General features: G+C 43.9%; 1 protein-coding gene across 22 annotated transcripts in view; it reads left to right on the top strand.

The window, feature by feature from the left end:
- Positions 1 to 22,658, top strand: part of Apbb2 (amyloid beta precursor protein binding family B member 2) — a 406,998-nt gene that overhangs the window by 360,955 nt on the left and 23,385 nt on the right. The window lies entirely within an intron of this gene.

Raw genomic sequence — 22,658 nt, 5'->3', positions numbered from 1 at the left:
GCCCACAGGAGCTGGGTCTCCTCCCAGGGTCACCCATCTCTGCACAGCTTCTCCGGGTAGCCCTGGCCCCTGGGCTCAGGTTCTGCCAGCTCTTCTTTCCTTTGGCCCCTTCAGTGGGAATGGGAAGAGCTTCCTGATGTTGCTAATGTCTGAGGGCCCCACTGTCCCCTGTTTGCTTTCCACACCCAAGTCACCAGTTCCATCAAGTTCCTCTGCTTCTGCTATTGAGAGCAGTTTTTGTTCTCTTGGTTGTGTCCTGACCGACATGCACACATTACTGTCATTATTGTTGTTGCTGTCTTTGTCTCATATTCTTCAGGGGAATCTGAGGCTCAGGAGGTGAAGTGAATCAGCCAGAATTCCACAGCTATTGGGGGACAGATCCCAGCATCAAGGCCTTTTCACTAAATCTCTCCTACCAGCCTTTGTCTGGGTAGGAATCTTCAACTCCATCTGATTTGAATTTATAATTTAATTGTCTGAAGACCTTCTTCCTTTTGGGACCCCTCACATTTCAGAAGGTCAGCCTGGACCTTGGCTCAGGAGAAAGCCATCCCAACTGCCAGTGTATGTTTTTGGAGTCAGGTATTATTTAAGTCAAGATCAACCTCTGACTCATGGGACTCTACCACCACGGAGGTTGAGGGTGTTAAAGATTGCTATGGTTTGGATCTGAAATGTCCCTCAAAGGTCCATGTGTTAAAGACTGAAGAGAGATTTGCTGAGACAAGGCATGGATGCTTTCAGTCTTGCTCTTTCAAGGAGATGCCAAGGGGAGCAGTGGAAGGTGTTTATGTCATTCATGCCCTTGAAGGGGATTATGGGACCCTTGCCACTTCCTCCCTATCTCTTGCCTCCTGACCATTAGGTAAGCAGTTTTGATCTGCCACACATTCCTGCCCAGAGGCTATCTTACCCAAGCTCAAAGCAATGGAATTGACTGATCATGGACTAGAACCTCTACAAGTGTGACCCAAAATAAACCCTTTCTCCTTACATGCAAGTTAACTATCTCAGGCATTTTGTTATAGAAGTGACAGAAACCTGACTAATACAAAGATCATTGATTACAAAGAACTGGAAACCATTGTAACACTCTTAAGTTGGAGAGACAATTTGATTGTCTTTCGGAACCCAGAGGCAGAGGGCAGCCCAGCCTTGAGAGCAGACCAGGGGCTGATACGGTGTCAAGATGCACTTCTGCCTCCTACCTTTCTTCTTGGCCTCATTCTTTTCTCAAATTCATAGTTCATATAACAGAAAATGTACATCTCGTTTCCAGGCAGCATGAGAGTACAATCTCTCATCAAATTCCTGAGAGAAAGCCACTGTAACCCAGCATGGGCCAGGTGCCCGCCCTGGTCTAGTCAACCTATGAGGTCCACTGTTGTCACACAGGTTAGGATGGATGGTCTTTCTCAGAAAAGGGCTTCAGCATGGACAAGACAAGAAGTGTTCATTATAGAGATGATTTCAGGCAGCCTGACTAATAATCCTAGAGCTATCAGCTGCCTACCCTTTGCTAGTCACTGTGCTAGTTAAATTTGCTTTTGTTATTGTTTGTTCTATTTTTAATTTCAGCCTTCACAACAATCCTAGGAGGCCAGTTTCATTATTTGCACTTTATAGACGAGAAAAGGCCAAAGGGGAAATGACACACTGTGCCACATAAGGCCACACAGGCCCATGAAAATGTTACAGATCTTTGCTTCTAGTGGGAATTAAAATATGTCAACTCAGAGTTGGTTAATACTGGTTAGGAATCATGATTAGTGGCTAACTGCAGCTTTGTTAATAGAAAACAGTGTGGGGACAAGTCAAGGTAACTTATATGTATAAGAAGTAAATGTTAAAATTAGAAGTCGTCGGTAGCTAAAATAATCAAATAACTCCTGGGTGGCTAAAAGGACCAATTTGGTCCAACCACTACCCTTTAAGAATAAGAAATTTTGCTTGAGGTTAGTAATTTAGCTCCCTTGTGGGAAGTTTCTTCAACTTCTAAGATGATTCAGAGTTTGGAATCACTGATTTAGCCTTCTGAATATATCAAGAGTCTTTAAATATACATTTCCATTTGATTAATAAGTCATGAGTTCTTTTAATTTATCATCAGTGCAGTCAGAAGTCATTAAAGTAGACTTTGTCCTGTGAGCATTTACTTCTGTCCTTTGGGTGAATTCTGACACGTTGTATGTGTCATATTTTTCTAAAATGTTAAAATTGAAATTTGCTCACTGAAAAATTGGCCATTGGATTGTTGTGTTCCTAAAAAGAAATTATAAAGGTTGCCTCAGTGATGCAGTTTCCACTTTAAAAAAAAAAAAAATGTTCCATAGGAATGGAGAAGGTGCAATCTTGGTCTGCTAGACCAGTGATGCTCAACCAGGCACACACCAGACTCAGCTGAGGTCTTTATAAAACGCAGCCGACTGTGCCCCGCCCTCCTGGTTTCTGATCCTATGGGTCTGGGCTGGGGCTTCAAAACCTGCATTTCCAACAAGTTCCCAATAGAGGCTAATTCTCTCTGTGGTCTGCAATTTGAAAGCCACTGTTCTAGGCTTTACTGAGATGAGACATGGATGCTTACAGTCTTGCACCTTTGAGGGGAGGTGAATGGGCTGGCAGATTTAAATAACCAGTCTGTTCAGCCACGGATGTCACTCTTTGCTAGGATCTCAATTCAGAATATGTGAGTTTCCTTTATTTGAGGCCAAAAGATAATACACAAAGGAGGATTTACCATTACAATAATGAAATTTAAAATGTAGAGCCCCTTTTAAGGCTCTTGGGAGGAGACCTAAAAATAAGTTTGCATGGTTTTTATAAAACTTGCAAAAGGTGGGGCTGGGATTATGGCTCAATGGTAGAATGCTTGCCTAGCACATGTGAGGCACTGGGTTCCAGCCTCAGCACCACATAAAAATAAATAAATAAATATAAAGGTATTATGTCCATCTACAATGAAAAATATTTTTTTAAAAAAATTTACAAAAGGAAAATGTTTTGATGTTTTTTTAAAGAGAGTTCTAGGACTTGTCCAAGCTTTACTTCCTACAAAACCTAGAATAGCCCCCCTGTCAATTATAAATATAATTAATTAATTAATATATATGAAGGAATATAGGTAATAACAAAGAAGTTTTTGTAGGTTAAACAATCAGGAATAATGGCAAATGGGTACATCAACTCAGAAGATATAAGCCTCATATGTGAACTTTGTGTGAATCTTTGAATGAACTCAATTCAGCATTTAGGCAGATAAAAATTCAAGTTGATCTTAGCTTGCCTGCTAAATGATCAGCTTCGTGCGTGCGTGCGTGCGTGTGTGTGTGTGTGTGTGTGTGTGTGTCTGTCTGTCTGTCCAGGTGTCTGTATCCTCACTTTATTTTTGACAAGAGCAGATAATTTGGAGAATGAGAAAGATTCAAATTCTGTTCATTTATAGAATTTATAGAATTCATATAGTTCAGTTCATTTATTCCTCCAAGCTTCTTTTGTCTATAAAAAGAAGATGCTCCTAATAAGAACAGCCAACTTCATGACTAATGGGCTGGTGTAATAGTGTGAGAGTTATAACAATTTATCTGAAGATACGAAAGGCTACATAAATGTTAGTGTTTAGTAGCTCTATTATGCTAAGAAAGGTACACTGGTAGTTCATATTAATAGGATGACTAAAAGGCCATTCTGCTAGGTCAGGGGTTAACAGATTTTTCTTGCAAAAAGTCAGACAGTGAGTATTTCAGGCTTCATGGGTCATTCTGTCTGACTTAACTACTCAACTTTGTCAAATGCATCCATAAATGAAATATAAATGAAGGTGCCCAGTTGTGTTCCAATGATGCTTTACCTAAAACACAGGTACTGTGTGATGATGGACCAAAATCGATCTAAAATGGTACTGCCCTTCACAATCAGAAACTTCCTGCTGAATGTGAACATAAAACAAACACTAGCAGTTATAAATTGTATTTGTATTTAAACTCAACACTAAAGAATCAAAATACTGGTAAAGTGTATCTGCTTTAATTGCTCTCGTCCTCTCATGTAGCTAGTACCTCTTGGGGCACATAGATGGATGAGGGAATGGAAAGTAGAGAGAAGAGAGGGGCAAGGCTAAGAACAGTTCTGGTTCAAAACTCCAGCTTGTTTCTTTTCATGCTTCTTTGCACTGAAAGCGGCCATAATTGGGTCAGCTCCTGTGTAAATGCCCCTTTGGGACTCAGGCCTTGGCAGGCTCCTAGAATGAAGTTTTGGGACCACCAAGAAATTAAAGTAGTCATCATTGTTATTATATTCCTATTATTATCAACTACTACTATTATTGGGAGGGGGACTGAACCCAGAGGCGCTTAACCACTGAGCCCATCTCCAGTCCCTATTATTTTTTATTTTGAGACAAGGTCTCAGTAAGTTGCTCAGGGCCTCAGCCTCCAGAATCACTGGGATTATAGGTGTACACCACTATGCCTGGCAATTTTTTAAAAGATTATTCGTGTGTCCAGGCTTATGAATGTTAAGCTAAGCCAAAAAAGTTTAGGAAACCAATTAAAAGACAGTTCACAGCCCAGTGCAGTGGTGCACACCTATAATCCCAGCAACTCGGGAGACTGAGGCAGGAGAATATCAAGTTCAAGGATAGCAATTTAGGGAGTCTCTCAAAAATAAAATAAAAAGGATTAGGAATGTAACGCAATGGAAAGCGCCCTTGAGTTCAATCCCCGGTATCAAAACAGAACAAAAATGACAGTTTCCCATACATATTAAAAGGGAAGTTTAATTATGAACCATGAATGTGGCTGTTAAATATTCATGTTCAGGTTTTTGTGTGAACCTAAGTTTTTCTTCTCTTGAGTAAATGCCTAGAGTGGGATTGATGGGTTATAAGTGACAGTATGCTTAACTTTAAGAAACTGCCAAACTGCTCTTGAAGTAGCTGTACCATGTTGCATTTTTACCGGCAAAATAGGAGTTCACTTGGCATTGGCACAGTTTGAGGATTTTTGCTGTTGATGTATTTAGCATTCCAAACTTTGTGAAGTGGTAGCTCCTTGGGTTTTAATCAGCATTTTCCTAACCACTGATGATTCTGAACATCTTTAATGTGCTTGTGAAAACCATCTATCTTCTTTGGTGAAGTATTCATTCAAACTTTTTAGAAATTGGTTTATTCGTTTTCTTATTAATGGCTTCACTTATAATTGCACAAAACTTGGAACAATGCAAATATCCACCCACTAGTTGATGGGATAAACTGTATTGCATCCATACTATGGAATTCTCAGCAATAAGAAACGAACGCCCAACATCAATTGTTAGGCTAGGTGAAAGAACTGAGGCCATACTATGTGATTCCATTTATATGGCACGCTGGAAAAGGTGTAATTATAGGGACAGAAACCTTCCCTTGGCTTTACCTCTGAGTCCCTCTGCTCTTACCGCTGCCCCACCTTCCCAGCTATGGATTGATACAATGTCAATTTAAGCTTGAGCTTCTGGTACAGAATCACAAATGTGATTGCTCTCTAGTTGCAATCATGGAAGTTGCTAGCACCCCGTTTCTCCTTTGGCCTTTCCTTTTCATTTCTGGGTGAGCATTGAAGATAATGCTGGTGTCTTGCTCCTTGGACTTGCAATGCCCTTGTTGGCCTTACAATTGGCTTCCCAGGAAGCTCAAGCAGTGGGCAGAGAAGGGAGCTGGTCGAGCATTTTAGGAACTGAGCTGTGCTGGTTCTGTCTCAATTCTGAATCATGGAGGGTATTGATTTTGCTTACCCCTCCCCCACCACCTGGCAGTTGGGAGCCTGGGAACTGTTGGGTGGAGGAGGAGAAGTCAGATCTCTTTATAGTCTGGTGAATGCCAGGGAATTGCCCATGGTCTTTGGTCTAGAGGGAGGTTTGGTCTGCTGAATATTGCATAAAGAAAATGAGCTATGCTGCCTGCCTACAGCTTGGAAGTTTTCCACGTACAAAGATTTTTGTTGTACACATTTATTATACATAGCCTTTGCGTTTTATAGGGCAGAACAGAAGAACTCCAGCCCATTGGGCAGGAGAATGTCTTTTCTTTTCTTTTTTTTTTTTTCAAATTTTCTGTGAGAGCTGAGCTTAAAAGATACGGTAGTGAAGGCCGGAGGTCTTTTTACATAAAGGTCACATCCTGATGTGAATGCAAGCCAAGCTTCTGCTGTGTCTGACAAGTTTTATGGGGGAGCAGAGGGTTTCTTATACAAATACGCATTACAGAGTCCCCTGTGAGCAACGGCAGTCCAGTCAGAGACATTGGGAATATTACTCTTGGTCCACAGCTCCCTGCCTTTCATGGTCCAGGTTCATTGTACACCTGAATTCTTTTTTACGGTTTGTCATTGTGATCATTGTATGATTTGCATCTGGGTTCTTGCTACTCAAAGTGGAGTCTCACAGTTGAGAATGACCATCTATATCACCTGGGAGCTTTGCAGAAGTGTAGGCCCTACCCACAGGCCAAATGAATCAGAATCTGCTTCTTCTCCCCCATAATCACCCCTGTATGGAACCCAGGGCCTCATGCATGCTAGGCAAGAACTCTACCACTTTCTATACTTCCAGCCCCCCAAAAGCTGCATTTTAACCAGTCAGTGCACTTGTACATGAAGATAAAGGTCATATGTGACCCTCAGAAATGTATCCCTCGTGGGTGTTTCTGATGTCCTTGTAGATGTGAGCAGGGGTGCATGCCACTCTGCCATAAATGAACATAAGGGCTCAGGGTTGACCTGGGTGCCAAAGACAACAACAACAAAAAAATGTATGGTTGCCTCTTTCAAAAAGCTTCAAATAGCTTCAAGTGTAGTTTGGGATAAAGAAAGCAGCAGTACACCCTTGTCTATGGACTTAACACACACACACACACACACACACACACACACACACACACTGCACCAATCCCCTTCCCTGGAAACAGATTTCAGGACTCTGCCTCCAAAGCCTTTGTATGGGTCAGCAGGGGGCTGCTTATGTGAAAAACAGGGAAGTCTGCTCCAGACCTGCTCTGTCACACACTTGGGGTGAGATCTTAGCACTTACATTTTAACAATGCACATTACGAGAGCCACTGACCTGGGTGTGGCCCTGATTATGCAGTGTGATGTGAAGGGACATTTAAATTGTCTCAGAGTGTTGAAGGAACCATTCAGGGATTTCCTTCTAATACAGGGAGAATTCAAAGCATCTTCTAGTTCAAAGCTGCTTTAATCTTCCGCTGAGGCAATATAAGGATCTCTGTGGATAGCATTTAAGGATAGTTGAAATTTATATTTACATATTTTCTAGTAGCATGTTTTCCAGGAGCAAATTATAATGCTTTGTTCTGTAATGAGGTAAGAGCGTGAACATCGTTATGACAATCCCATGACTTTCTTGTTTAATGTTTATACTCATCTAATCAAACAAATTGAAATTGGATTATGTCTGTTGCACATTATAGCAGTTATTATCCAGTTTAAATGCAGGTCTGAAAGAAATAAAATTGATTTTTTTCTATGCTACTTGGGGGAACATCATAGGTTATTGGTATGCTGGTGGAATTTTCAATTAGCTTTGGATAAAGAAGAGAAAGATAAGTGGCTGGGGTTTTTCCTTAATATCTTATGCAAATAAACCATAATATTTCATTCTAATTAGGAAGTGAGATGACTTAAAAATTTGGTGATCTGCTTCCATATGTTTGTAAAGCATGTCAGGTTTTTAAAGTGGATAATAATTTTGAGGAACGTTTTTATTTTTAGTAAGGAAGAAAAGTAATAGAGAACACCCTTATAACGCTCAGTTACTACAGTCACCTCTACCTTATTTATCAGGGTATGAGCTAGAATAGATACCAGAATTTCACATGTAACCAAATGTATTTTCTATGAACTAGGCCTTTTTTTTTAAATTACTTTGATCCTGCAAACATCTTTTGTGTGCCTACATTTTGCAGATACTGCACCAATGCCACAGACTCATAGTTGATCTAACAGGTCCTTTACCAAAACTAATGTTTCAGTACCCCCAACTGCTACCAAAGCAGAGCTGTGGGCCAGACAGCACAAAGGCATATGAAGAATAGAAAACAGCCTCATGGAAAAGGTGACATTTGATCTGGACCTTGACTCTGAAGTAGGTTTTTGCAAAATGGAAATTATTTTTTAAAATGTAAAAGCATTTTATGCTGAACACATGGCCATTTAAAAAATAGAGAAAGTGTTACCTTTTTAAACTTAATCATTAGTGAATGTGTTAAGTGCTTATTGTACATCAAGAAATGTGCTGGCTGCTGAAAATGTAGAGGAACAGTCTACGAGACCACCCTCGTTTCTCATGATTTGCCAGGAAGACTCCCAGTGCTCACTGAATGCTATTATACACACAGTTGTGGTTCCTTATGGCAAAAGGATTCAGATTAAAATCAGCCACAGGAGGACGCACACAGGGCAGAGTCCAGGCAAGTCCCAACACAGAGCCCATACCTTCCTCTTCCTCGAGATTGTGGTCAGCATAACTTGCCTAGTTTTTTTATAAAACAGAAGCCCAGAGTATTATCAACTGGGGAAGCTCAGCTGAGCCTCAGTGTCCAGAATTTTTACTGGGGTCCCATCACATAGGCATGGTTAACTGGTCCAGGGTCCACTCTCAGTCTCTTGCACCTGCAGAGATGGACAGACACTGCAGGACCCAAGACCCCCAGGCAGACAACAACCCTCCTATCAGACACAATCTTCCAGGGTCTTAGAGATTGACTCCCAGAAGGCAAGGGCAAAAGCCAGACCTCTCTTTGGCCAACATTAAATTCTAAACTATACAAAACCAACCAACCAAAAAAAAAAAAAAAAAAGACCACTATAAGTTTGTAAACCCACCACAAAGTCAAGGTGGTGAAAAATGAATGATTATCCAAATTTTACTATAATACCAAACTGCAAAAAGGACCGTGAAAGAAAAGGGAGTGATGCTGTGAGGGAGGATGCTGCCAGTTGGGGAATTTTTCCAAAGGAATGAGATTTAAAGGCTGTGAATTAGCCAAGCAAGCAGTGCAGGGAGCAGTTAGTGCAAAGGCTCTGGGGTCGGAAGTAGCTGGGCATGGTCCAGGAACTAGTTAAGAAGATGACGCTGGAGTAGAGAGGAGCTAATGTGGTTATAGCAATGGCTAGAAAAAGAAGCAGCGCCAGACTCTGGTGGCCTCAGAGACTCTAAATTGTGGATATCATCTCTAATGCCATGGGAGTCCCCAGCAGGGTTTTAAAGCAGAAGCACAGATGCTCATTTTCTTTTTTTAAGGAACACATCTATAGATGCTGTGAGAATGACCCACTGGGGACAGGAAGGGAAGAAGGAGACTGTTTCCAAAACTACTGCAACTGGGACTAGGGTGGTGGCGTGGATTTGGAGAGAGGAGTCGAGTTGAGGAAGCAGCCGGAAGTTGGCAGAACTTATCAAGCTTGACTTTCCTGCCAGCAGACCCTCAGCTGTCACATTGTCCTGTCATCTGATGGGCATCTGGCAGGCCCATCTGATTCATTGTGTCCACTTTGGTACAGGAAGAGAATCAGATAACCAGACTCATTAGCATTGTGAGGAAGGAAGTGCCTTGAAGCCGTGAAGGGGTGACAGGTGCAATCTCATGAAATTGGTTCATCTCCAGGCTTGGCGATGCCTGCTCTGGCTGCGGAACCTCAAGCCTCAAATCCAACCCCAGCCCCACTTCCAGTCTGGACTGTGCTCCAAACACTTGGGGTTGCCAGAGCCATTAATTTAAATAATTCTTCTAAATAGCAGAAGTATTAGTGGTCATAGATTCAGATATGCCATGTATTCAATGCCCTCCCTGGAAAGACGATTGTTAACCAGAAAGCCTAATTTAAAATGGTCAGCACAGAGCCTGGCACTTCATAAATGTTGAACAAATGAGTAGATGTCTGATATTCTGTTTTAAAACACCAACATTAAAAAGAGTTTCCAGCTAGGTGCAGTGGTGCACTCCTGTTATCCCAGCGATTTGGGAGACTGAGGCAGCAGGATAATGAGTTCAAATCCAGCCTCAGCAATTTACCAAGGCCCTGAACATCTCAGAGAGACCTTGTCTCTAATAAAATATATTTTTAAAAAAGGGCTGGGAATGAGGCTTGGTGGTTAAGTGCCCCTGTGTTCAATCCCTGGTACAAAAAAAAAAAAAAAGTTTTCAATGGGTTCTCTGGGGCACACCTGTAATCCCAGCAGTTTGGGAGGCTGAGGCAGGAGGATTGTAGGTTAAAAACCAGCCTCAGCAACTTGGTGAGATCCTGTCTCAAAATATAATAAAGGGGTGGGATTATGGCTTGTGGTTAAGCACCTCTGGGTTCAGTCTCTGGTACAAAAAAAATAAATAAATAAATTTAAAAGTCCCCAACACCTGTGGATTGTTTTATCAAATCCAGAAAAAAATCTCCTAGTTATACACTCCATTGACTTTCCATGTGGATTTCCTATTTTCTGTACCTTTCTCTGTAAAAGAAGTGCATGGGACTTTGTAGAAAGACGTGACTGATGTTCTCTGCCAATTTTACTTTAATTGATCACTTAAATAACTTAATCTCACCCAGAAACAATTAGAAAAGGGAAGTGCTTTCAATGCACACAGAATATTGTCAGCAAAAGATCTTAAATTTTCCTTTCAAACTCTTACTTTGGCTCATGGCTGGCCTGTACTCATATTTAAAATGCTGTCACTTAGCCAAGTGGACACTTTTCTGCTCCATGTGTGTGGGGGAGGAGTTCTTAGCTAGAGATGACCGTTTCTGGGTGCCAGTGTGATCTTGGCTTCAAGGCAGCTGTAAAACTAAAGATTACTTAAGAGAAGCAGGGATCACGAAGTGGTGTGGAGGTAGCCTACTATTAAGTGTTTTGTATAAATTGGCAGGCAATCTGTAAAATACTTCCAGCTCAGTTCACAAATTGCTGCCTATCAGACCTCAGGTCCTTTCTGCTTTTGTGCCATCCTAAAAGCTTTTGTGGCTGTGGATTGCAGTAACCCCGCCCCCCGCCAGCAGGGTTAGCATGAACTTTCCCAGTGCTGAGAATCCAAAAAGGGAGTGGTCGGCCCAGAAGGGGAGCAAGTGGTGTGGGTTGGGGTAGGAAGCGGGGTTCTGCCCCCTCTTCGCTTGCTCTATGCGGGGCGACCCACAGCTGGGAGCACCTGCCATGAGCATCTGGCGCAGCACCTGGCCAGAGCGCAGCGGGCGGGCAGCGGCCCCGCAGCCGAGCAGCCAATGAGCGGCGCGGCTGCTGGGGCGGCGGGCTGCACCGGCGGGGCGGGCCAGCAGAGGCGCGGAAGCCGCTCACTTGAACTTGAGAAGAAGAACGCGCCCGCTGCTGGTTTGAGGGGCAGCACTCAGCTTGCAGGTGCTGGCACCTGGGCCCTGTCCTGTCATAGCCTCTTCCTAGCGCCCTCTGGAGACAGCATCCCCGCCCTGCCCCGGGGCCAACCCGGAGACAAAGGTGAGGAACTTGGGAGGGGCGGTGCGCCTTTGTCTGCAGGTGAGTTCCGAGGGTCCAGGGTCTGAGTCGGCAAGGCGGCCCGAGACCTGCGGGACAAAGGCTGTGCCCTCCTTCCCTGAGTCAGCTTGTCGCGAGCTTGCTGGTCGTGGGCTACTGGAAGATGTCTTTCTGCCTCGCAGGAGGAAGACTGAGGGATGTGAAATGAGGGGGAGACGTCCTTTGATCCCCATTTATATCAGCGCGGCAGGGAGCGGTTCCATAGTGGACTATTGATGGTCTGCGCTGGACATTTCTGTTACACCCTGTGTTGTATGATTGAACCAGCGAGTGCTTTCATCTCACATTCCCCCCCCCATGGAATGAACATTTATGTCTTCTTTCCTAAATTAGGAGTGAAAAATATTGCAGGGTCTTGTTAATGCAATATTTGGATTAAAAGCACTATCCTTTGATGTAGGAAGATTACATTTGCAAATAATTTTAGTTACATGATTTAGAATATTGGTGTTACTTCCATGTGAGAAAATGTCTCGAATTCCCAGAATGTAGAAAAGCAGCCAACTTGTCTCATGCCTGCTCTTGGCATTGAAAAAGTAGTGTTTTTGAAAAGAAAAAAACATGATGATTTAAATATTGCTTACAACACTTGATTAGATTCTCAAGAAATCTGTGCCTTTTCTAGCTATTATCTGTTTTCTTATACTAATATTGTAACCAAGCACGTCTATTGATCCCCTAATTAATGTGTAACTGTGAATCTTCATTACTGTTTTCTGTGGAAGGCGGAAGGAGGAGGCAATCGCATTAGTCTTTCCCCCTCTTTTTATAACTCTTGCAGCTGCAGCCTGGCTTTGACTTGGATCATGAATGAGGGGTTTGCCTGTTCCTTTTGGGTTTTCTTAGGCCATGGAGCAGTCTGTCCCTCCTCCACCCTTGCTCTGACAGAAAAGCTGCTTGTAAGTTTGGTGCCTACTGTTCAAATCTTTGCTGCTTATTGCCTTTTAGTTATTTGCTTTTGGAAAGGAATTGTGTGTCCTGTGGGCTTCCCAAGAAATTAGAAGCACAACATATTGTGAGGAAAACTAGCCCTACATCTGTGTTTGTGAATTTTAGCTGCAGTTTTGTAAAAGTTGTCCATAGCCACGTTCTCCAAAATGGAATGTGAATTAAACGTTTAACGAGGGAAAGACTTTCCACAAAGCATCAGCCATGGCACAAAAGAAGGTGCCGATGATTCTTGGCTCAGTGGTGAGAACCCCACTTTTCTAATAGCTGGCACAATTTTTTTAGTTCTCCTAGCTTTGGAAGACTGTCCTACGTTTTCAGTAGTAGAGATCATTTATTTAACAGGTGTTTACTGAACGTCTGCTGTGCGCTGGGCATTGGCGATGGCGATTAAGTGGTAAACACAGCAGGTAACTTCTAGCTTTTTGTGGATCACACTCTCATAGAGCACATTTCAGGTCCTCTGAACCAGAGCTTACCTGGGGAGCAGAATGAATAACACTGATGTTGCTGCTGGCTGCTGCCCTGGAGGTCAGCTGAGCCCAGAGTGTAGGTGCAAACAGGTGGAACCCAGGTCATCTCCACTCCTAGGGCAGAAATAGTAATCCTACCAGAGTGTTGTTCTGCACAGGAGTCAGTCTTGAACTTCCTTCCCTTGATCATACCTCTCCGAGAAGGCAGCATAGAAAGCCAGAGTTGAGAGTTTGAACAACGGCATTGTTTACACAGTCTCATTCTGTACCACTGCCTGAGGAAAGCTCTACATCTGTCCACTGTCTCCCTAAAGTTAAGAGATGACTCCCGGGTTAAGGGGCCTGGAACACAGTTGAAAAATGCCTCTTTATTCTCTATATACCCTTCCTGAGTTTTAAGGAGTGAATTGATGACATATAACTTCTTATGCATCTGGATTTTCAGACTTTTCCACAAATTCCTAGGACCACATGCTAAATAGTAGTGTAACTCCCCCCCCCCCACCAGTGTCTCTGTTAATCAGAATATGGCAGTTTTGTGAAGTTCTTAGGCCTTTGAATGCCTCAAGCCCTAGCATGGTACCTGGCTTAGGATCTCTCCATAAGTAATTGAATTGTTAAATGGGCAGATGAAGGAAGGAAGATGAAAATGCTTCCTTGTCTGTGTTTAGGGTTTAATTATGACCATCTTGGCATTTGTAATCTATGGTTTAAGCTGCTCGGCAGACACAGAGCATCTACTATGTGCCAGACATCTTGAGAAGTTTGTAAAGAAGTGAGATAGACAAGGTTTCTAGTCACAGATACAGAAGATAAGTCAGAAAAACAATTTAGGAAGCAGAATGGATCATGCTGACTTCCTCGAAGACAGCCACATGGTACAACAGAGACTAGCCTGGTGGGGAAGGAGCCACCAGGAGGCAGCCCCCATCCTAGGAGGTGACTGTGGAGCTGGCCTTGAAGGGTGAGAAGCCAGCCATGGGGGCAGCAGGTGGGAAGGTCTGAGGGAAGGGCCAGGAGCAAGGAGGCCAGGGTCTGTGCTGGAGTAGAGGAGGTGGGGACAGATCGTGTGGGACTGTAGTTGAAGATCTGGGGTTTATTTGGATGGCCACAGGAAGCCCTTAAAGAGTCATACCCAGGGAGATGCCATGATCTGATGGATTTCATACAGAAATGGGCAGTGCTGTTGAGGGGAAGGGACATTGTGGAAGTAGGAGGTCAGTTAGCCAGACCTGGTCCTGGTGAGAGCAATACCATGGTGTGGGAAGCCCCCTTGAAGGAACACACCTTCAAGTCCTGACACAGGGGGCTCTGACCAATCACTGCATTTCATAGTGACTTGGGCGTGGCTCCAGGTGTAGCTGTACCACTGGGGTTGAGTTACACTCACCTGTTTCCTTGTAATCCTACCCCTTCTGCCTTTTTTGGATAGAATGTTCTAAGAAACAGTGTCACCCCAAATAAAAGCCCACTTCCAAGAATGTGCTTGCCTGCCTGCCCCTCCCTCTCTTCCTCCCCCTCTCTCTCTCCCTCCCTCCCTCCCCCTTCTCCTCTCTCTGTCTCTCTCTCTCCCTCCCTCCCCCCAGCCTCTCATGACATTCCCTTGCTTTCTTTTGGGGGGAACTTGAGGCTGGGAGCCAGGGAAAGCCATCCTAAAGCTTGTATGAAGGTATTTCGTGTCTGTGTTTTATTTTGCATTACCCCAAATTCACACAAGTGACTTTGGTTCAGCCATCCACGCTGGTCAGGGATGGCACCATGGTACAGGGCGTGAAGGGAGGCAGGTGGGTCAGGAAATACTGGAGGTTGAACTAACAGAGTTGACTATAGATGATGCAGGAGGGTGAGTGATCTAGAGCTACTCATTGGTTATTTCCGTTGGAAATACATATTCATAGAAATAATGATTGTTCAAGGACAGAGTTATTAAGTAATACAGGAACTCACTTTAAATTTATGTTGTGTCAAGACCTTGTCTTAATTTTGTTTTATTCTGCAACATGGATGATCAGACATACCCTGGGGAGTCTTGTGCCTTTGGCCAATTCTCCAAGACATTTTTACCCTTCGCTGCCCTGCTGTCCTTCTCAACTGGTTATTAGACCTTTGAGCACTCTGTCCCTTGGCATAACAATAAAGGATCAAGATAAGAAAAGAGGACAGGTTTAAGCCTTAATCTATATGAAATTATTCTACCTCTGCTCCCAGTTTTATAAGAAACCATTTATAACTGCATTTGAAGTTATTTACTTCACACTCCACATGCTCTGTAGCTCTAACCATTGATATTCACTCATATATGAAACTTGTTTTAGGGGTATTGCAAATCAAAGAGAGCTGAGTCCTTAGTATCTTCAAAGGCCAGAAAAGTCATTTCCTTTTTTTTTAATATTTATTTTTTAGTTTTCGGTGGACACAATATCTTTATTTTATTTTTATGTGGTGCTGAGGATCGAACCCAGTGCTCCGCGCATGCCAGGCCAGCAAGCTACCGCTTGAGCCACATCCCCAGCCCAGGTCATTTCCTTTTAATGTGTAAAATAGAAAAACAAAATGTGATGCACCTCGACTTACCATCCCAATAAACATATAGTAAATTGAAAATATTGAAAGTAGAAAATGCAGTCAATCTACCTAGCCTACTGACCATCCATTGTCGCCCCTTGTGACCATGTGGCTGTCTGGGAGCTGTGGCTTGCTGCCTCTGCCCCAATCATAACAGAGTATGGTACTGCATATTGCTAGCCTGGGAAAAGATCAAAATTGGAAGCACAGTTTCTACGGAACATGTATCACTTCCACACTACTGTAAAGCTGAAAAATCATCAAGTGGTAGCATTGTAAGTTGAAGACCATCTGTATTGAGTTTCTGAAGGGATTTTCTGCCCCCCTCCTTTTAGTTCGAGTTATGAACTTGAAAGCTGATAGCATCTTCGCCGGGGGACTTTGATTTTGAAAACAACTTTCGTTTGGTTTTGCAAAAGAATAAAAAAAATATATATTGATGCAGAAAATATTCCGTCTGTAGTTGGTTTTCTGAACAGATGGGAAGGGGCAGGAGTGATGGGGGCTGCCAGCCTTTCCTGTTCTGGAAGCCTGGACTGGTTACCCTACAACATGTAGGCTTGTCTGGGGATGAATAAATTATGACAGTTGAAATAATTATGATAGGGAAAAGCAGCTGCCGCAAGCACAGTTGACAATTGGGGCTGCGTTGGCCTGATTCTGTCACGTTAAAGCATGCATCTGTTTGCCAAAGTACCTGAAAATGCTGTTTTCGAGGATTCTGGTGGGTTTTGTTTTTCATTTTTCTCCCCCTTGAAACTTTCTAAGAGTCACACCCCCTCGTGACCTTTGTGAAATAACATAGCTGGGCAAAGATCCACATGGATGCTGTTTCCCATGTTGGCCATTCATGTAAGATTTCAGCCGAGCAAAAGGTTTTTTGTTTTGTTTTGTTTTGGTTTTTGTAATAATGGAGATTGAAACCAGGGCCTCATGAGTGCTAAGCAAGAGTTCTACCACTAAGCTGCACACCAACCTGACTTTTTTGGTTTTAAGGAATTTGCAGATTGGAAAAGATCTTATTTCTGCACCTTGGTTGCTATGGTTAGGATGTAGTTTGAGGGTGTCCCCAAAGGTGCATGAGGTTGGTCGCTGGTATGGTGACATGGAAGTGGTGGAACCTTCAGGAGGTAGGCCCTGAAATTAGGTCGTGGGTTCAACACTCTTGAAGGGATTAATGTTGGTCTCAAGGGAAGTCCCTTGAGAGTGGGTATTTTATAAGTGAGCCTGGCCCCTCTCCTAAATCTCACTTCCTGTCTTGCCAAGTGTGGTTCCCCAAGTAGTAATTTAGGAAAGAAGACATAAATGTGCATTCCCTGGGGGGAATGTGAGATGAAAGCACTCGCTGGTTCAATCCCACCATGATGCTATCCACCATATTTCGATGTAGCCACATGGCCCTCACCAGAGCTGAACAGATGCTGGTGCCATGCTCTTGGACCTCCAAACTGTGAGCTAAACAAATGTCTTTTCTGTATAAAGTACCCAGCCTTAGGTATTATGTTACAGCAACACAAAGCAGACTAACACATGAGTGGAATAGTTTCTAGCCAGTCCTGGAATTTGTCATCATTGTCAGGACTTACTCCACAACCGTAGCCAATCACAAAGTCTACTTGGTTTCTGTTCTGCTATTACCATCTTAAAATTTTTAATAATATTTTAACAGGGAGTTTTGCATTTCAATTTTCTACTGGGCTGTACAAACTATTTAACCAGTGCTTCTCTTTATATGATGCACACCTGAATCTGTACAGCAGGGGTCACACACTTTTTCTATAAAGGCCAAATAGTAATTTTGTTAGGTGCCATGGGCCATATGGTCTCTGTTACAGCTACTCAGCTCTGTGGTTGTAGCCCGTGAGCATCCCTAGCCTATGCCCAAGCAGATAAGTATGGGTACCAGTGTTGCCTCATCACAGTACAGAGGGGCAGTTTGGCTGGTCATAGTTTGCCAATCCCTGATCCAAAAGAACTGAGTGAAACACACAGTTAAATTAGGGACTTCTTGTCTTTTGTAAATAAGAAGCCTCAGTCACCTTTGGCCAGCTCTGTGGTGTGCTATAAACCAGTCCCCAAAGGGAATTCCTGCCGAAGGTCAGTCTGTTTAACCCACACATGAGCCCCTTCTTTACAGTGCTTCACTTATTCTAGTTGTGAATGAATATGGACAGTAGCATCAGGAAGGCAAACCCAATTAGTAAACAGGGTGGAACGGCGGTAGCATTATAGGTTTTCTTAAGATTTTTTTGATCATATTAGATTGAAAACAAATGATGCTGGAATAAGAGACTATAAAAATAACCTCATTAGGAAAAAAATAAATGTTATATTCTCTTGTGCCATATCAAGAAGGTAATGGCTCCTTGGGGGGTTCCAGGCCCCTTTAGGGGATGGTGCTCAGTGTGGCCTTCAGTCAGTCTGCTGCCCCAGCGTGTGTGGGATGTGTTGTTTGGGGTCTTTTCCCTAAGTGATAAGCAAAGGTTTCTTTCTCCTACAATACAAATAAAAAGTATCTGAAGAGTCGGTAAATCTTCATAGAAATCAATATACAAGGGAAATTCATATATTGATTTCTAGGAACAGAGAAGCTATTTTTCATTTAGACAAATGTCCCAAAGAAGGAATCTGGTTTGGGGCCCTGGAAACATCATTGTCATTTCTGCTGGAGGTGATCGGAGAACAGATTTGCTTTGCTTTCAAGTAGAGTCACAAGAGATTAATGGTCTTCCCAGAACTTGCCTCCTGCCCGTTCCGATGAAATATATGTTTTATTAGCATTGTTTCAGATGACATGAAAATGGAATGTGAACTAAAGTCATTTTTTAAATGTTGTCCTGTCATAAACAACAGGAGGAGGAAGAGGGATCCAGCCAGCTGCCTCGGCTTCGTTCCTGAGGTTCTGCCCAACCTCATCCTGTTCAGATAATGTGCTCATTCTTTCAAAAATGCCCCTTGATGTCAGCTTGTGCCAGGTGCATGACCAAGGCAGAACACTCTCACTCACATGGACTGTCCTTTTATTGTGAGGCGAGAAAAGGAGAGATAATGAGCGAATAAGCGGGGCCGTTGGAGGTGGCCGTGAGAGTTGGCCAAGTCAGGGTCCCCGAGGGGTCTTTTGGAGACAGTGATGATCAGGAGGAATCTGCCACACAGGGACTTGGGGTGACGAGCAGCCCAGGCAGTGGCAACAGCAAGCAAAGAGGCCCCAGGGTAGGAGGAGGCTTGTGTGTTCAAGGGCCCTGTGTGGATGGCGTGGGGGGAGGCAGGAAGTTTGAGGGCAACTGTAGCCTGAGAGTAACAGGATATAGGGAAGGGAATTTAGACCAAGCACAGCATGTCATTATTGTCAAAAGTGACAGCAGTAGTGGAACCGAAGTCCAAAGGGACAGAGAGAGAAGGGGAGATCTGGGACCACCTCTGCAGGGATCCTGAGCCCAGCCAGCTGATCCGGAAACATCCCCTAGAAACGCACCCTCGGCCTGTCCTGGGATTACCTAGGTGTCCTCTCCGTGACCTGCTAGTGACTCCTGCCCTACTTCTTGCACGGAAACCTGCATTCCTCTTGGGAAAGCTGCGATCCTCCCTGTTCTCTACCCGAGTCTTGAGGCATCCACTCGGTCTGTGTGTCAGATGGGCCTTCTGGTGGGAGGGCTTTTGTGTTGGTCTCTGCCCTCAGGCAGGCAGCCAGCCTGTGGCTTCCCAATCCAGGTGTCATCTATGGAACTTTATGATTTGACAGTACCCTAAGCTCCTGCTTTGCAACAGTGACACTCACTCAGTGTAAGTTGTGCACGTCCTTTCTCTCAGTCGGTGGAGCAAGGTTTTTTTCTGTTTTGTTTTAAACTGTAACAGCACAGATGAAAGCTGAGGCTCGCTAATTCTTGATCTCTTCAAAGATGGGCTTTAAAAAAAAAAAAAAAGATTCGTTTCCTGGTTGCTTTAAATATTCTTTTTTCCCCTCGTCAGTAAGCTGACAGGTAACGATTGTCTTCTCTCCAGTGGCTTGAGAAGGTCCTTTGTTTAGAAGAATGTGCCTTGAATTTCAATAACCCTGCACCATTTGAAACCTCAGCATCACACTTAGCACACTGGAACTCCCAGGCTCCCTGCTCCTGCATTAATAAATAGCTGCAAGGTGCTGGTGGGCAGGAGCAGGTGGAAGGAGGCCTGCTTGGGAAGGGAGGCCCCTTGGTCTGGGGCAGGTGTTCTGTCACCCGTTGGTCCTTGGAAGGATAGACCCTTTATCCAAGCTGAATCCTCTGACTCTCACCAGGAACCAGATGGGAAATTTGCATAAATTTGGTATTCATGTCAATGCTGAGGTCCTTCACCTGCAGGGTACAGAATCTACAGGGGTCTCAGAATGAGTGCCAGGAATTAACAAACCTTTCTACCTCTACCTGCTTCAAGATGATACATAAAATTGTCAGTTCTCGCACATTTTTATCTGGAGTGGATCACCAAAAGGTTCCACGATTCAAAAAAACATTAGGAAGTTAGGAACATTCACGTTTCTTGTAGATTAACTCATACTTACTCCTCACACTCACTTAGGATGGGAAGACCACTAGTGTGTCCATTTTATAGATGAAGAAACTGAAGAAAAAAGAGGCCAAGGGTCGGCCAGGGACAGACAGCTAATAAATGTCAATCACAAAGTGGGGGGTGGGAAGTGAAACTGGGGGAGGAAAACAGACTTGAATCATGGCCTAAAGTTTTACAGTTTGCCCTTCATTGTTATATAAATGAATGACCATGATCGTGGCTCAGAAGGCCCCCTGGTAGCAAGCAACAGCATCCAAAAGCACTCCTGCAGGAGTGGAGCAGGCTGGGGCACTGGCGAGCCCTGCCCTCGCCTGCTCAGTTGTGGAAAGTGTACCATCGTGCGTGGCCTAAGACGGGGTGACCATGCCGGGGAACATGAGGGATGGCATGTAATTCCTGAAAGCTGCAGTAGTGCCATCCTGGTGTGTCATCATGGTAGGGATTTTTTAGGTATTTCCTATTCTTTTGGACACCCAGTGACACACTCCAAGACCTTCTTTTACTTCTAACTTCTATTAGGAGAACACTGCCAGTTACTGCCGTCTTCCTTTACCTAAGGAGCAGCCACCAAGAGCAAGCTGACCCAGCAGCCTCGGGGTGTGCGGCTCCTGTGGAATTCCTCTCGGGGTTTAATTCTTTTCCCTGGCATCTTGTACAGGGAGGAGGGAGGACACTTGTGCCTGACTCTAAATTTAGCCTCTGTGCTCTCAGAATGGCTGGTCTTGTGCAGAAGCCCAACTTTGAGCTGATGGGTTCCCCCCGCCCCCCAGCAAATTTATAAGGTGCTGAATTGGTGGAGCAGCTGCCACTGTCTGTGACTCTTCTGGATTTTTGAATGACATTTCAAAGATCCTTTCAAGTCTCTATTTGTGGCTGATTTTCAGTTCACCCTAAAATCAAGCAGTGTCTGTTAACCCCCCAAAGAAGTAACTGATCAAAGTTTGTAGTATCATTTTTCCAAGTTCTACCTTCAGGGGAAACACGGTGTCTCTGAGTTCCTTAAGCAACTCACTAGCAGTTGAGTCAGACTTAAAATATCCAAGGCTGCAATAATTATACACACAAGAAAGAGGCTGTGTCCTCAGGTCTTTGAGGCAGAGCACTGACTCCTGGGCAGGTATTATCCTATACTTGACATAGGCATTTTGTTGAGTAAGAAATTAAAAGCTTTTGGCTTTGGCATAAGTCAAAAGGTATTCAAAGAACATTGCCTGTTGTTCTCTGCTGTAAGAGTCAAAGCACTTACATCCTTTTCTGATAAAAATCTGAGCACTATGAAGCAGCCAGAGCCTCTCATCTGAGACGGGAAACCCAAGGCTCAGAAGGGGTCAACTCCTTGTACGAGGTTGCACAGCCATTTGTTCAAACTGGAAACAGAATCAAGGCCTTTGGGTCCTTTGCTGATAAGCTAAGTTGGCTCCAGAGATTGGCTTTGACAGGTGAGCCCAAGGTGGTTTGGAGGGACGTGAGCTGGAGGGGACTCTGTCATCCTGTGGGAGATGGTATCCAGGAAGTGGGAGAGAGGGCCACAACTCCTTCCCAGGGTGACTGTCCCTTCATGGTTGGAGACGGTCCATCTCAGATGCCTATAGCCCAGCTGAGACATGGACCCATCAGATGGTCTTGTGGTCATAGCTCACAATGCAGACCTGGCACATCATCTAACTCCACGGCTCATTGTGGCTTAGAGCCACGTGTCTGTGTCCCCTTTTTCTTCATGAAGAACCTGGGCCCATGGGGTGTCATTTCTCACATAGCGTGCCTAAGAGGGAACCCAGAAAATCCACACTGAGTGAACAGAGAAAAGGTAAGTTCTGTACCCAGAGGAACATGGCTCGTCTACTGCCTCAGCCTAAAAAACTCCTCCTAGGAATTTCTAGTTACCTCTCCTCCTGGGAATGCCTAACTACCTCTCCCCAACAGAAGTTCACCAAACGGCAGGAGGGTTCTTTAAAATTGCTCTAAAATCCCAGGTTCTTTCCAAACCCACAGGCCCTGCCTTGAACATTGTGCTTATGGACCTTCTGGGGCTTCCGTTTGGAAGACATTATTAGAGGGAACTGTAGGACTGTGGAGAGTGGGTTACCCATCTAGGAAGATCAAACCCTGTCTTCACCACATATAGGCTGTGTGACTTTGGCCAAGTTGCTCAAACTCTCTGACCTTGTTTCCTTAGACATCAGTGAGAACAGTAACATTGGCTTTGTCAGGTTGCTATTAGGAGCCACACAGAATCGGAGCTCAATAAAGGGTAGTTGCTAGACGTCTTATTGTTACCATAAGTTTTAGTGTTGTTACCTGTGCCGGAGAGTAGAGTACCACAGTGATTTCCCTTTAATACTGAGATGGATACGTGCATATTTTATTTAAAAAATTCATATGTGCTTATATAATATTCAAACAAATATATTAAATCCTCATAATTCCCACTCCAGTGCCAATTTGGATGTTATGTTGTTTTAGATTTTTTAAACTATGTGTATATGAAAATACAGGCTCCGATCCCTTTTTTGAGGTTTTTCATTTGAGACCATATAACTGCAGCTTTGGTTTGTTAGCCTGCCCTGCCCC

This window comes from Marmota marmota, unplaced genomic scaffold (genome assembly GCF_001458135.2).
Source record: "Marmota marmota marmota unplaced genomic scaffold, marMar, whole genome shotgun sequence".
NCBI lineage: Eukaryota > Metazoa > Chordata > Mammalia > Rodentia > Sciuridae > Marmota > Marmota marmota.
Note: the sequence above shows the minus strand (reverse complement) of the source record. Positions and strands in the feature narration are given on the sequence as shown.